Here is a 14,661-nt window from a genome sequence, read left to right on the forward strand (position 1 = left end):
GGACTCTTAACCACTGCGCCACCAGGGAAGCCCCCTTGTGATCTTTTGTTGAAAGTTGATGGCTCACCATTCCACACCCCAGGGTCTACTTAAGTGTTAATTTAACAAAGTCACAACAATATTCTATTCCACTCATCCTTTTTTTTATGCTACAATACCACAATTTTAAATATAGAGATTTTTATAATACACTTTACTGGCTGGCAGAGTTAGCTCTCCATTTCATTGTTTTTCTTTTTCAGTATACTCCTGGAGATTCAGGCTTGTTTGTTTCTTCTATATGAGCTCTGTAGTCAACTTGTTTAGGCTCCTGAAGAAAGTTGAAGGTATTTTATTGGTATTCATTAATTTTATAAGGAAGCTCAGGGAGAATCAACATTTTTATGATGTTGAGTCCTTCTATCCAGGAACGTGGTAGGAATTTCTATTTTTCAAGTCTCTTTGTGTCTTTCAAGTAGAGTTTTCTAGTTTTCCTCAAGAATTTTACACATTTCTTTTCGTTGTTTTTGTTTTTCTCTTTCATTATATTTTCCAACTGGTTATTGTTTTTATATGTGAAAGCTATGGATTTCTCTATGCTGATTTTACATCCTACTACTTTACTAAATTTTCTTATCATTAGTAGTAGTTATCCATTAATTACTTTGACTTTTCTAAATATAAAAATATCATCTGCATATAGAGATAGTTCTATCTATCCCTTTCTCATTCTTAATGCTTCTGATTGCTTTATCTTGTCTAGTTGCATTGGCTAAGCTCTCCAATACAGTATTAAAGAACAAGGAAAAAGAAAGCATTCTGGTCTTGTTCTAGTGTTGCGTTATGTTGTTTTTTTGCTGAGGCATATATATTTATCAGGTTAAAGAATGTACAGCAATTCTTATTTTATTGAGTATTCTTTACATGATTTTTTTTTTTTTTGGTCAAATGTCTTCCTGACCTCTATGAAGTGATTGTATAATTTTCCTGCTTAAATAATATTGAGCACCTTTGTATTCCTGAAATAAAAATAATTTTGTAATGATGTACTTTTTAATATACTGTAAATTTGTGTCCTCAAAATATTTAAGATTTCTGCAACAATATTTATAAATGAAATTGGTCTGTATTGTGTGTATGTTTTCAGTATTTGTCTGGTTTTAGTATCAATGTTATACTAACTTTATAGGAAGAATTTTGAAAAGTTGAAGCTGTTTTTCTTTTTGTACTCTGGGCCATTTAAAGTATTTCAGGGATTATATGATATTTAAATGTTTTATATAATTCTCTTGTGGAAACATCTGGGGTTGGTGGCTTTATTTTTTTAAATTTGTGGGAAGCTCTTTGATGACATTATTTCTTCTATGGAGATTGGTCTATCTCTACTGATTTCCTAGGAAATTATCAATTTTATCTAGGTTATATTTATTTGATAGCATTTTACAATGCATTGTCTCATGTTATTTGAAAAATTTCCTTTGGTTTTTCAGTAATTTATTTTTGCATTTGCTCTTTTTAATATTTGTACTCTAATATTTCTTTCTTGTCTTGTAATTGAATTCCACCTTATCAAAGGCACCTTCCTTGAGCACCCAATCTAAAGTAGCTCCCTCTCCTTTTTTCTCTAGTCTGTATTATTTCCTTCCCAGCAATTATCACCTTATGAAATTGACCTATGAAATTGTCTTGTTTATTCTTGTGGTCTTGGTACCTAGAACATGGCCTGATTAATAACTTTTCTGAAATGAATGAGTAAATGAATGAGTGAATGCATCTTTTATGTGCCCAGAGACAAATGCAAGCTTTAGGAGAAGAGAAGATTACTACAATTTCTGTTGCATTTTTTGGTGCCTTTCTCCAGGCAGAAATTATATAATTCCTTAGTCTTCTGTAGAAGAGAGAGGTCAATCTTTTGTACAGGCCTTGGTATATCTTTGAAGGTGAAGTTCTTTCCAAATACAAGGGTGTTCATTTCAAAGTGTAGTCACCTGAGATTGTGGGCTACCTCTATGGACAGCTAGGTAGGAAAGAAAATGGAAGAATGGTCAAGATCCTGGCAAAATTGGATGCTCTGTCAGCTGCCCCCGATAATTTGTTTAGGTACATCTAGGCAGAGAGAACAAGGCTGGTCAAGGCAACACTGGGACTTTGGACCCTAAACCCTAGCGACCAGGACTGGACCTTGTGTGAAGTGTGGGAGCTCTAGTGCATTTTTGCTTTTAAGTCTACATCAGTGTTTATCAAACTTGAGTAATAAATTAACTGCAGTTAAAAGGAAAAACAAATTTATTATGTATACCATAATTTTACTTAAAGCCTGTTAATAAAATATTAGCTAAGTATGCAGAGACAAAATTAGGCATAAATTTGTTTTACTTATCAATCTTACATACCTCTAAAAACTAAATAAATTTAAAATTTTCAAATATAATGAAAAGCCACAAACCAGTAAGAATCAAATAACAGCAATTATTAAATGTGATGCCTGATGCTGTTTTGCTGAAGTTAAATTGCCACTTGTAATGTGATTATGGTTCTCACTACTTTTGTATGGGCTCTTTTGAGTCTGCCTGTCTTTGCTATGGTGAACTGTGATGACTCACTTCTAATCATCACTCTTCTCTGTTCTACTGCAAAGTTCATATTTGAGCAAATGCTGTGGCATCAGTTGGTCTTCACATGGCACAAAGAACCAATTACATTTAAGCCCATCTTTTCTTAATAATTGGTGCCAAAGTAATACCATTCTATTAATACTTCAAGTAGCAGCATAAACTATTGATTACAAGGTGAAGCTGGGAACTACATGGCTTGGGTTTGAATCGCAACCTCATCAGGTGTCAGCTGTGCATTTTGGGGCAAGTTAATAAGTGTTCTATTCTTTTCCTTCATCTCTAATAGGATAGAATACTTTATCTCATGGCTGTTGTGGGGATGAATAAGGTATGTGTGTGGAACACTTACCAGAGGGCCTATCATATAGCAAGCACTCAATATAGTCCATCGCTGTTTATGTAAATATTGTAAGACTTTGCTTGGCATCAAAATACAAAATGTAAAATTCTTAAAGGTAATTATCGAACTCCTGGAAAGACCTCAGTTTGAAAAACACTGACCTACACTAAAAGCAGACAAAGTAGACATTTTGACTCATTTTTCTTCCTACAACCTAATATGAGCCATTTGGATTGTGGCTTCGAACCTTTCAAGATTCACAGTATATTTAGAATACTAAAAGTTTTGGGAATACATTTGAAGAGATTAAAAAGTAATCACTGGTATAGAGAAAGAACAAATTTCAGGATGAAAAAAAAAAAAACACTTGTATTCATTCTGGAACCTGAGATTAGACAACACTGTATACTTCGATAAAAGTGTACAATTTATTTTTACTACTGACGAGAAAACAGCCATAATGATAACACCTGTCAGGTAGAACACTGAGTTGAGTGAGGATTTGTGTGACATGTTGTAGAGCAGTAAAGGGCTTTTAACCTTCTGCAGGTATGAGGTATCGACAAAATTCAGCTAACTCCAAAGAAATACCACATGATCAGTGGAACCCGGAAGGACTTAGCTTTGGGAGTATATAAGTACACAGGACAGTAAACAGTTCTATACAGATCATGATAGGCTGCTAAAGGTGATCAATTAGAGTAAGAATAATATGTATCTTTACCTGGAGCCCGAATAACTGTGCGCATTGACTGACCAACATTTAGCAGAGAGTTCAGCACAGCAGTGTGCAGTGGCCCACAATCTGAGGCTCACCACTGCCCTAGCTAAGAGGTTCTCAACATTGTCTGTACCCAAGTAACACTTTAAAAATACACTGACGGTGAGAGGCCCGCGCACCGCGATGAAGAGTAGCCCCTGCTCACCGCAACTAGAGAAAGCCCTTGCACAGAAACGAAGACCCAAACACAGCCAAAAATAAATAAATAAAATTAAAAAAAAAAAAAGAATGGGGGAGCAGTATAAGTCCTGGAATAGGAACATTATATATATATATATATATATATATATATATATATATATATATATATATATATATATATATATATAAAAATGCACTGACACCTTGGACCCACCCCGACATTTTCATTTTATTGCTGTGATAAGAGGCCCAGAGTCAGTGGGATTTAAAATCTCCCAGGTACTTTTAATGGTCAGCCAGGGTTGAGAAGCACTGTTCTAGGTATTATTACTATATTGGTTAGAAGAATAAGGGAGTGATGGACTCAGGGAAGTTTGTGCTAAAGGTAACAAGCGATATCTTGCACCAATTCACCTTGTTTACACTTCTTCCAATACAATCCCATCTTTTAGTAATGGGGCACAATTTTAATTTTATCTTTGTAATATGTAAATTCTCTTCTAAAGATATCTAGGGGGTCTGGAGCTCTCCCTACAAGCTAAAGTAGTCCACTAATAAATTTCTGGTCAACCTAGAAAACGCTAGAAAATTCAAGAGAGCACATATTGGCTGAGCTCCTAGGAACAAGGCACTGTACAAGTATGGGAAGTAGGGAAGAAGCCATATGAATATGATACTGGCGAGAAGGGCTGTTCATTACAGTGTTGTTTTAAATTGTGAAAACTTGCAAAATAACCTGACTGTCCTTCAACAGGGAAAATGGATCAATAAGCTATGGTGTTCCATACAAGGGAATGCTGTAGAAAAGTTAACATGAGTGAACTAGAGTGGCCTGTCTCAAGGTAATTATCAAAATATGTGGCAAATACGGTAAGTTGAAGATCATACGTACTGCATGTTAGTACCATTTATAAAAAGTTTGAAAATGTGCAAAACAACAATGTATACTATTTTTGGATATACACAGTGGGATAAATGAGAAAAGATGTGAGAAAAAAATTGGAATGGTGATACTTCTGTGTGTGTAAGCTCCATGAAAGCAGGGGTTTTTGTTTCATTTACTGATGTACTTCCATTCCTAGACCAGTTCCTGGCACTTAGTAATGCCTGAGAAATATTTATTGACTGAAACAACTGGTAAGTGGGAAAGAAATGGAATCAGGAATGGATCTGCAAGGTCTTCAAATATAAATGGTACTTTTATTTCTTAAAAAACATTAGGTAATAATGGCAAAACACAAACATTTGATAGAGCTTAATGGTGGATACATGGGCGTCCATTATGTTATTCTTTTGACCTTTTCTATATGCTTGAAATATTGCATTGAGCGTTTTAAAAAGAGTAGATGCAGAACAGACAGAAATTAACGTGACTGATGAGAATGACTGAGATTTCAAATCTGGGTGACTGGAGAATAGCAGTGCCTCTAAGAGTTGCAATTACTAAATGGAAATCAGGAATGAAACAGAGGGTGACGGCACCACTTTTGGATGCATGATATTTAAAATTCTGGCTGGATTTCATGTAGAAATGCCCCCAAACCTACTGGAAATGTTCATTCTGATGTCATCAGTTTTGAGAAAAAAGAATCAGGATATAGTTTAAGGGCTTCACATTCAGTTTTTCCTGATGTACTTTTAGAGCAACACAGTTAGAAGCTGAAAAACCATGGAAAGTTCCTGAAAAAGCAATATTAATGAAGGGACCTGCCATTTGACTCAAAATTAATACCTGATTGCCTTAAATGCTAAGGGATTAAAAGCCTTGGCATATGGAGGTGGTGAGCTCTGGGGTAGGAGTAGCTGGAGGGCAGTGATATTCTGGGCCAACAGAGCAGGCCTTTCTTGTACTGAGATAAAATTGGCCTTTGAGATTGGTGGCACAAATAATACTAGGTCCCCACAGACAGCTTTTGGGTTTAACTTCTGACTCCTTTCCCTCCTCTCTCTCTCCAAGTGGGTAATTGGTCCACATGAGACCAGACAGACCCCTAGCACTTAATTATCTGGATTTGGTCCTCAGGGCTTGTACTTAAATAGCCTGGCTCTTAGCAGGAGGAGATGAAGACTGGGTGAAATAAAAACTCTTCAGTGAGAGTCAAAAGGCCTGGATCCCTGTCCTGGTTCTGTCATAAACCATCTGGTAAGTTTTGGATAAGTTCCTTAGTATTTCTGAGTCTTATCAAGGATTTGATCTTGAAAGTCTCTGAACTCTAGGGCTGCTGTTATAAATAGATTTCATCTTTATTGCCTTTATAGACCGATTCATAGTAGCTACTTGGAGAAGTGTATGGAAAAGAATTGGGAGATGGTGTTTGGGTCCAGTGGGAAAGTGTGATCTCCTTGATTTGCATTGTCTGACATGTGTTGGGTCCAGATTAGCAGCCAGATAATGGTCTTTGCCCTTCCTGATCTACAGAATTCTATAAATGTGCCTTTTCAGGGATAAGATATATAGGTAGAGTTTCCAGAAGGTGAAGAAAACCATTTCTTACCCTACTTCAACCCTCTTCCTCTCCAACAAAATACACAAGTTCCCCTCTTGGCTGATAGATAACATTGGACACTAGAGAGAGCGGGGGAGAAGGCAGGATATTTATCCCAGGATGAATCTACATACACTCTTTGGAGTTTTCTCTGTGTTAAATCTGCAGTGCCATCTACTGAATCAGGTAGGAAATAGTACAAAGACTGTAAAAGCATTACAGATGACAATGAAAGGAAATCTTTTCACGTAAGAGCACATATTTTAATCTCATAATTTAGCTGCACTTTCATTATAATAGTTTGATAGGTGAACCCTTTTGAGAAACTCTCACACCAGTTTTAATTCCATGTAAACAACAGTCATGAGTAGGTTGTCAATAAATGTTGAATCACTTGTTTCCCTTTTATAAAATGAGTATTTTAAGTGATAGAGTTGAAGGTTAAAAACTCAAAGCCCCAAAGTACATTTCTGATGTCCTTGTAGCCACAGTAAGTTTTGTTCAGGGTCTATTAGATTTTGCTCCAAATTAGTATTCCCAGTACTGTTTATACTAGTGTCATGAAAAAAGTTTCATGATCCAATAAATTTGGGAACTACTATATGCTCAACCCCTCTTTTACAGATTCACAATGTACAGTAGGATAATAGAAGTTTTTAGACACTCTGAAGGTAAGAAATCTATTTAAGTTTGTCTAATTCAATGTTTCCTAAATTTAGTTGAACATAGCTTATTTATTTTAAAGCATTTCAAATATTGGTCTTTCATACGGCAGACGCAGTTCTAGGTGCTTCGTATGTGTTAACTGACTTATGCTTCATTACAGGCATCTGATTTTACTTCTGTTTTACAGAGGAAATTGTTGAAATGTTAGAAGCAACTTTTGAAGAGCATATAGTTAGAAAGTGACAGTGTTAGACTTAAAACCCAGGCCTGCCTGGTTCCTAAGAACATGTTGTTTCCAATTGTATCACATGGCCTCTCAACAGGACCTTTCAGGTATCTAATGGCTGAGGACAGAATCTTCTGCTTGGCAAGGAGGTGGGAGTCACAAGAGCGCTGCTTTCAGTTGGCTCTTCCCTTGGGTAGAGACACTTTTAAAGTACACTCGTGTAGAAGCAAGTGATTCTCTTCTCCTGGAGGTAAGAAATTGTGGCCTGCTGTGCTAGATGGTCTTTTCATGCTGCTCCTCAAAAACGTAACCATCTACTTCCAAAGCTGCTGTTGTTTTGGACAATAACTGGAGAGAATGGATGTCTCTAGATAATTCTTAATTTGCATAAGATGCTTCACCTCTAGTCTCTTCCCAGGTCTGTACTAGGCACTGGGTTTCTTAGCCATGAAAGCAGAATTTATAGTCTAATTCTCTGAGATTCAACTTTCAAAGTCACTTTCCTGAAGGGATCATAGATTTTGTACCTTGCCAGTAAAGAACAGCTATTAAAGAACAGATAACTCCAGAAGGTCACTCATCCAGAAGCTATTTTTAGGCAGACTATTTTGGGTACTTTATATAGAAAAGCTGGATGAGAGCAGGCTTTTAGAACAGAGGGCAGGGAAAGATGGGCCCTTTGACTCCTGGCTCTGTCTGTCGCTTTCTGTGTGATTCTCAAAGTCTCAGTTTCCTCAGGTGTTAAAAGGAAGTGAATGTACCTAGTTCTTGAGGCTTAATTGAGTACCAAATGAGATCCTGAATATCTATATTCTCCCACTCCAAATTCTTATGAGTCTATAAAACCCAACAAAGACAATGACATAGGAATACAATTGACAAGATTTATTAACATGGTGGAGGAAACTTGTATGTCTGACCCATGTTGTAGAAGGCGTTTTGGATGTCCCGCCATCTTCAAGTGGTAGATTAAAAAGAAAGTGAATTTTAAGTTTGATCAGGAGAGAGGTGGCCAAGATGGTGAAGTAGGAAGACCCTGAGCTCCCCTCCTCCCATGGACGCACCGAAATTACAGCTACTTATAGAGCAACCATCTATGAGAATGACCTGAAGACTAGCAGAAAAGATTTTCCACAACTAAACACATAGAAAGGAATCATGAGACAGGTAGGAGGGGTTAGAGACACGATGTAATCAAGACCTACTCCCCTGAGTTGGTGACCCACAAACAGGAGGAGTATGACAATTGTAGAAGTCCTCCCCAAGGAATGAGGGGTACAAGTCCCCATCAGATTCCCTACCCTGGGAGTCCTGTACTGGGAAGACAAGCTCCCAAAATGTCTGGATTTGAAAACCAGCAGGGCCTATGTTTGGGAGAGCCAGAGGGTTATAGGAAATAGAGACTCTGCTTTTAAAGGGCACATGCAAAATCTTGTGCTCTCAAAGTCCCAGCACGGAGGCAGTAGCTTGAAAGAAGCCTGTGTCAGACCCACTTGCTGATCCAGGAGGCAAGAGGGACTGCCCCTGGGGATGGAGATGCTAGTGGCAGCCATGTTTGAGAGCTTATTCTACCATAATAACACTCATTCTGGCAAGCACCATTTTAGAATTCTCTCTCTAGACTATTGGCCCTGGGGACCCAGTCCCACCTTCCAGAAGGCTGGCACCAGCTCCATTCCCCACCCCCACCCCCCATGCCCAGACAGGCCACACAGCCAACCATGCAGGAAGCCTACCCTTATCTCCAGCAGCCACTGCACAGGGCACAGCCTCACAACAAACCAGACCCGAGGCCAGCCCTGCCTACGAGCACACCCAGAGTAGTCAGCCCACCACAACAGAAAGGCACATGCAGCCCACATAGAGGATACCCCTAGAGCACATAGCTCTGGTGACCAGAGGGGAGTATGCTATTGGGCCACATAGGATGTCTTCTACATAAGGCCACTTCTCCAAGATTGGGAAATATAACCAACCTACCTAATGCATAGAAATAGACACAGAGAATTGGGCAAAATGAGGACACAGAAAAATATATTCCTAATAAAGGAACAAGACATAACCTTAGAAAAAGAACTAAAAAAAAGTGGAGATAAGCAATCTATCTGATAAAGAGTTGAAGGTTATGATCATAAAGATGCTTATTGAACTCAGGAGAAAAATGGATGAACATTGAGAATGTCAACAAGGAGAAAATATAAAGAAGAAGCAAACAGAGCTGAAAAATGTGACTGAAATAAAAATACACTAGAAGGAATAAACAGTAGATTAGATGATAAAGAGGCATGGATCAGTGAACTGGAAGACAGAGTAGGGGAAACCATCCAAGAAAAACAGAAAAAAGGAAAAAGTATTTTAAAAAATTAGTATAGTTTGAGACCTCTAGAACAACATCAAGTGTACTAACATTGGCGTTTTAGGGGTCCCAGAAAGAGAAGAGACAGAGAAAGTGGTATTTCCTCTTATTTGAAGAAATAATAGCAGAAAACTTCCCTAATCTGGGAAAGGAAACAGACATCCAAGTCCAGGACATACAGACAGTCCAAAACAAGATGAAGCCAAAGAGGTCCACACCAAGACACGTTATAATTAAAATGGCAAAAATTAGAGATAAAGAGAGAATCTTAAAAGCGGCAAGAGAAAAGCAACTAGTTATACACAAGGGAACTCCCGTAAGACTATGAGCTGACTTTTCAGCTAGTAGATCAACCACTTATGCAGTTAGTAGGAAGGTTGTAAAATCATCCATATCCACAATAAGTCGTTAAGGGATACACAAAACAAAAATATGTAAAATATGATGTTGACCATAGTAAATGTGGTGGAGGGAGAAGTAAAAATGCAGGGTAGTTAGAATGCATACGAATTAGATCACCAACTTAAAATAGTTATATATAGGTTGTTATATATGAACTTCAGGGTAACCACAAACCAAAAACCCATAACAGATACACACATGAAAAAGAGAGAGGAATTCAAGCGTAACACTAAAGATAGTCATCAAATCATAAGGGAAGGGCTTCCCTGGTGGCGCAGTGGTTGGGAGTCCGCCTGCCTATGCAGGGGACACGGGTTCGTGCCCCGGTCTGGGAAGATCCCACATGTCGCGGAGCAGATGGGCCCGTGAGCCATGGCCGCTGAGCCTGCGCATCCGGAGCCTGTGCTCCGCCACGGGAGAGGCCACAACAGTGAGAGGCCTGCGTACCGCAAAACAAAAACGACAACAAGAACAACAAAATCACAAGGGAAGTGAGCAAAAGAAGAAGAAAGAAACAAGAACTATAAAAATAACCAGACAACAAGCAACCAAATGGCAATAAGTACAAAACTCCAGAGATTCAAGGTCAAACCTGCCAGAGGTCTACTTGCCCAGGGAATCCAGGTGCTTGGGGTGAGGGAAAACTGACCCTTGCCATTTAGCTCCTCTACAAAACTCCTCTTGGTTCTGGGGGAATCATTGAAACACCAAAACCTGCACTTGATGGGGAAGGAGCTCACTCTGATGGGGGTTACCGTGCACCATCTTGCTGGGGAGATAATATCAGTTGCAAGGGAAGGACTAAGGAATGCCTCAGGGTGTGCGGGTCGTCAGCTTGGCTTCTAGCCTAGCTTCCTGCAGACCATCTCTTTGTCCGCGGAGGAGGAGAGCTGTAACAGATGACGTGATTTAACAGGGTGGTTGTGTTAGTTTGGATCCTATGAGAAGCAGGTGCCGGGCATTTCGTCTTTACCAGGACCCAGTAACAAGCCCAGAGCTGGTTCTTCACTGCAGATGACACGGCCTGGCTCCAGACCCCCGCAGACCTGCATTGCAGATGCCTCATTAGGGCTTGCCATGCACTGCACACTACGTCTTTTACCACCACCGACCCCAACACTGCAGGGTCTTTTGGTTCATATGGCCCAAGGGACAGGGTTGCTCATTCTTCAGCCTGGACCTGCTGCAGAGCCCTTTCTTACTCCAGGTCCCACTCCAGCAGGCAGCCTCCTGACACCTTGTATGTCGACTAGAGCAGTATTTCTAAGTGAGCGTTGTCCTGTCTCCAGAACCCAAAGAGGCCTACCAGGCATTACATGTTTTTTTCTTTCTTTGCCCAGAAAGCCAGTTGTTCAGCACCCCTGGCTCATGTGAATAGCAGTAACCAGTGGGTGGGTCTGTGGACCTGGTAGAGGCCCTATAAGCCAGACTTCAGTAGGTCTCCATTTATTACCTGACACCTGATAGGCCTCACTTTAACAGGAGCCAGTGATGCCTTTGGGGGTCTCTGGGTATCAATGTCAACTCAAATTCTGTGTCCAATAGTCTTCAGAGTCTCTGGGTTCTCCTCTCTCCAGTCTACAGTCACCTGAGTAAACAGCCGTAGGTCTCATTTGAGAAATGAATCATAGTCAAGTCAATAAAAAAAACCTTGAGGGACTTCCCTGATGTCACAGTGGTTAAGAATCCACTCGCCAATGCAGGGGACATGGGTTCGAGCCCTGGTCAGGGAAGATCCCACATGCTGCGGAGCAACTAAGCCCGTGCGCCACAACTCCTGAGCTTGAGCTCTAGAGCTCATGAGCCACAACTACTGAAGCCTCTGCACCTAGAGCCCGAGCTCCACAACAATAGAAGCCACCGTAGAAGCCCATGCACCGCAACGAAGAGTAGCCCCAGCTCGCCACCACTAGAGAAAGACTGCGTACAGCAAAGAAGATCCAACACAGCCAAAAATAAGTAAATAAATTTATATACATTAAAAAATTCCATCTGTATTAGGCAAAAAATTCACCCCCGCCCCCCAAAGTCTCTGGAACCTGATAGTATGTTATCTTACCTGGCAAAAGAAACCTTGCAGGTGCGATTAAATTAGGGGCCTTAATTTAATTAAGATTAAGGATGGGGAGATTACCCAGGTGTATCTCAATGTAATCATGTGTTCTTATTAGGGAAAGATGGAGGCAGGATGGTCAAGAGAGAGAGGTCTGAAGATTCTTTACTGCTGATTTTTAAGATGGAGGAAAGGGCCACGAGCCAAAGAATGCTGGCAGCTTCTAGGAGCTGGAGAAAATAAGGAAACAGATTTCCCCTTAGTCTCCGGAAGGAATGCAGCCTTGCCAATACCTTGATTTTAGCTGGTGAGATCCATCTTGGACTTCTGATTATACCGGTAAGATACTAACTTTGAGTTGTTTTAAGCCATTAAGTTTGTGGTCATTTGTTACAGCAGCACTAGGAAACCAATTTACTCTCGTAAGTATGAGCTTGCCCTTCTCTAGGAATCTTTCCCAAAGCGTTAAATCAGTTCTTTCTTATCCAGCCTCACACTTTGGCCCTTTGAACAAGCGCACTCACGATCCAACCCCAGGGTCCTCCTTTGGCTTCTGCTTGTACCTACTAGGTGATTCTTGCTATTCCTTCTGGAGGTATAATTTCTTTTCTCTCTTATCAAACCCAGCATGGTCCAAGCTGAGTTATGCTGGATTGAACCCTGTCTATCATCCTGGCCATCCTGGAGAGGAAGTGGGAGCATCACCTTAGGGAGTTATCTGTTGCCTTAGGAAGGAGAAGCTTCTGCAGTGTCTCCCCACACAGGAGAAATGCTAGTTCTTATTGTGAAGGCAACCTCTGGAAGCTCTTGGGGGAAGGAAGGTCTGCAGAGTAAAATCCTTGAGGGAATCCACCCGAAAATCTCCATCCCATATTCTAGCGTCCCATGTTTTCCCAACCAGAGCCCAGGCTTTAGCTTAGCTGACATATTTTGGCTGTGTATTTAAATGTGAGTAACTGTATAAATCCAAGGATAGCACTACAAGAGTCAGCAAAGTTCTGTACTGTGCATAGTAGACACAATATTAATGAAATAAAGAGATATAGAGTGAACAGCCTACAATAGTTCCAAGAGTAATATGTAGACGTGAAGAAAAGATGAGAACAGGCTCTAGGGCCACCAATGCTGTTTTGTTTATGAGTGAAATGTCTCTGGAATTCTGCAGTTCTATTAACTTCTGAACGTGCTCCTCAGCTGTGTTTGCTTTTTTTTTTTTTTACATCTTTATTGGAGTATAATTGCTTTACAATGGTGTGTTAGTTTCTGCTTTATAACAAAGAGAATGAGTTATACATATACATATGTTCCCATATCTCTTCCCTCTTGCATCTCCCTCCCTCCCACCCTCCCTATCCCACCCCTCCAGGCAGTCACAAAGCACCGAGCTGATCTCCCTGTGCTATGCGACTGCTTCCCACTAGCTATCTACACTGAAAGAGATAAGCTACCAAAGAGGCCCTCTTGCTTCTCTCTCAGCCGGTAGCTGCCAGACCTGTTTCACATTTTTCCTTTGTGGAGCATTGAAACAACTTGGTAATGACTAATTCTCTTGCCTTTGTAGGAATTTTTCCCCAATATCTTTCAAATATCTGAGTTATTGTACCGTTAAGAGCATTTCCTTCCAACAAGGCATTTCCCGGGTCAGCACCAGTGAAATCTTCAGCAACTGGGCTGCCACCTGTGCCAGGGACTATCTATACCCTGCACAGGATGGAGTCATTCCTGCCTTTTGGGTAGTGAATGAGCCAGTCCTGAAACCTCATAATACTACCTGTTTTTCTTGGACCACTTGTGGTATCACCTGTGTCATCCAAGATGCAGATACCCAGATGAGATTAGACATGCAAGAGATTTTATTGGGGAAAATACCTGTTTAGGATTTAGGGGAAGGGAATAGAAGCAGGTTAGAGAACCTTCAGACTGTGGTGCAGATCTGGCATTTGTGAAAAGAGGGAGGGAAGGAAGGAATGATTGCATTGGAAAATCCTCAGACCATGGTGCAGCCCTGAGAAGGTCTGGGTTAGGCTAACAGGGAATCTCTGAGGAAAGGTTGCTTGACAGAGGGGTCCTGTGCTGGGCAATGGTGGCCCAGTTCTAATGCCTCTGCTTTGCCCATTGTCTGGGAGCACCCCAGGGGAAGCGTGGCCTTGTCACACCGCACGTGCTTGCTGCTCTCTTAAAGGAGGTCTGAGTGGCAGCCCTCCATGGCCATGACAATGGTTAATAACCTCAGCTTTGGAGCCAGGGGGCCAGGGTTTGAAACTTGACTGTGCCACTTATTTGCTATATGGTTATTCATTTCTCTAAGGTAGTTCATTTCTCTAAGCCCTAGTTATCACATCTTAAATCATGAGGTTTACAGTAACTATCTCACAGGCAAACTGTGAGTCTTCAAGTGGTTAATACATGTGAAATGCATAGAACACAGATTGGCACACAGAATAATAAATGGTAGGTAAACAAACAAAACAAACTGGTGGCTCTAGAACCTGTGCTCATCTTTTCTTTGAGTCTATGTATTGCTCTTGCAAATATCATAGGGTGTCCACTCTAGTCCTCTCTAGTTATTTTACAAGTATTTACTGAGAGTCTCCTAGGCATGGCATATGACCTTGC

General features: G+C 40.4%; 1 long non-coding RNA gene across 1 annotated transcript in view; it reads left to right on the top strand.

Annotated features, from left to right (window-relative positions):
- Positions 1 to 11,409: 11,409 nt before the first annotated feature.
- The window catches only part of LOC141276822 (uncharacterized), a 72,869-nt gene continuing 69,617 nt past the window's right edge, over positions 11,410 to 14,661 (top strand). Inside the window, exon 1 of the long non-coding RNA XR_012327007.1 lies at positions 11,410 to 12,384. This is a non-coding gene — a long non-coding RNA (uncharacterized lncRNA). The remainder of the gene's footprint in view (positions 12,385 to 14,661) is intronic.

This window comes from Tursiops truncatus, chromosome 16, assembly GCF_011762595.2.
Source record: "Tursiops truncatus isolate mTurTru1 chromosome 16, mTurTru1.mat.Y, whole genome shotgun sequence".
Classification (NCBI taxonomy): Eukaryota; Metazoa; Chordata; class Mammalia; order Artiodactyla; family Delphinidae; genus Tursiops; species Tursiops truncatus.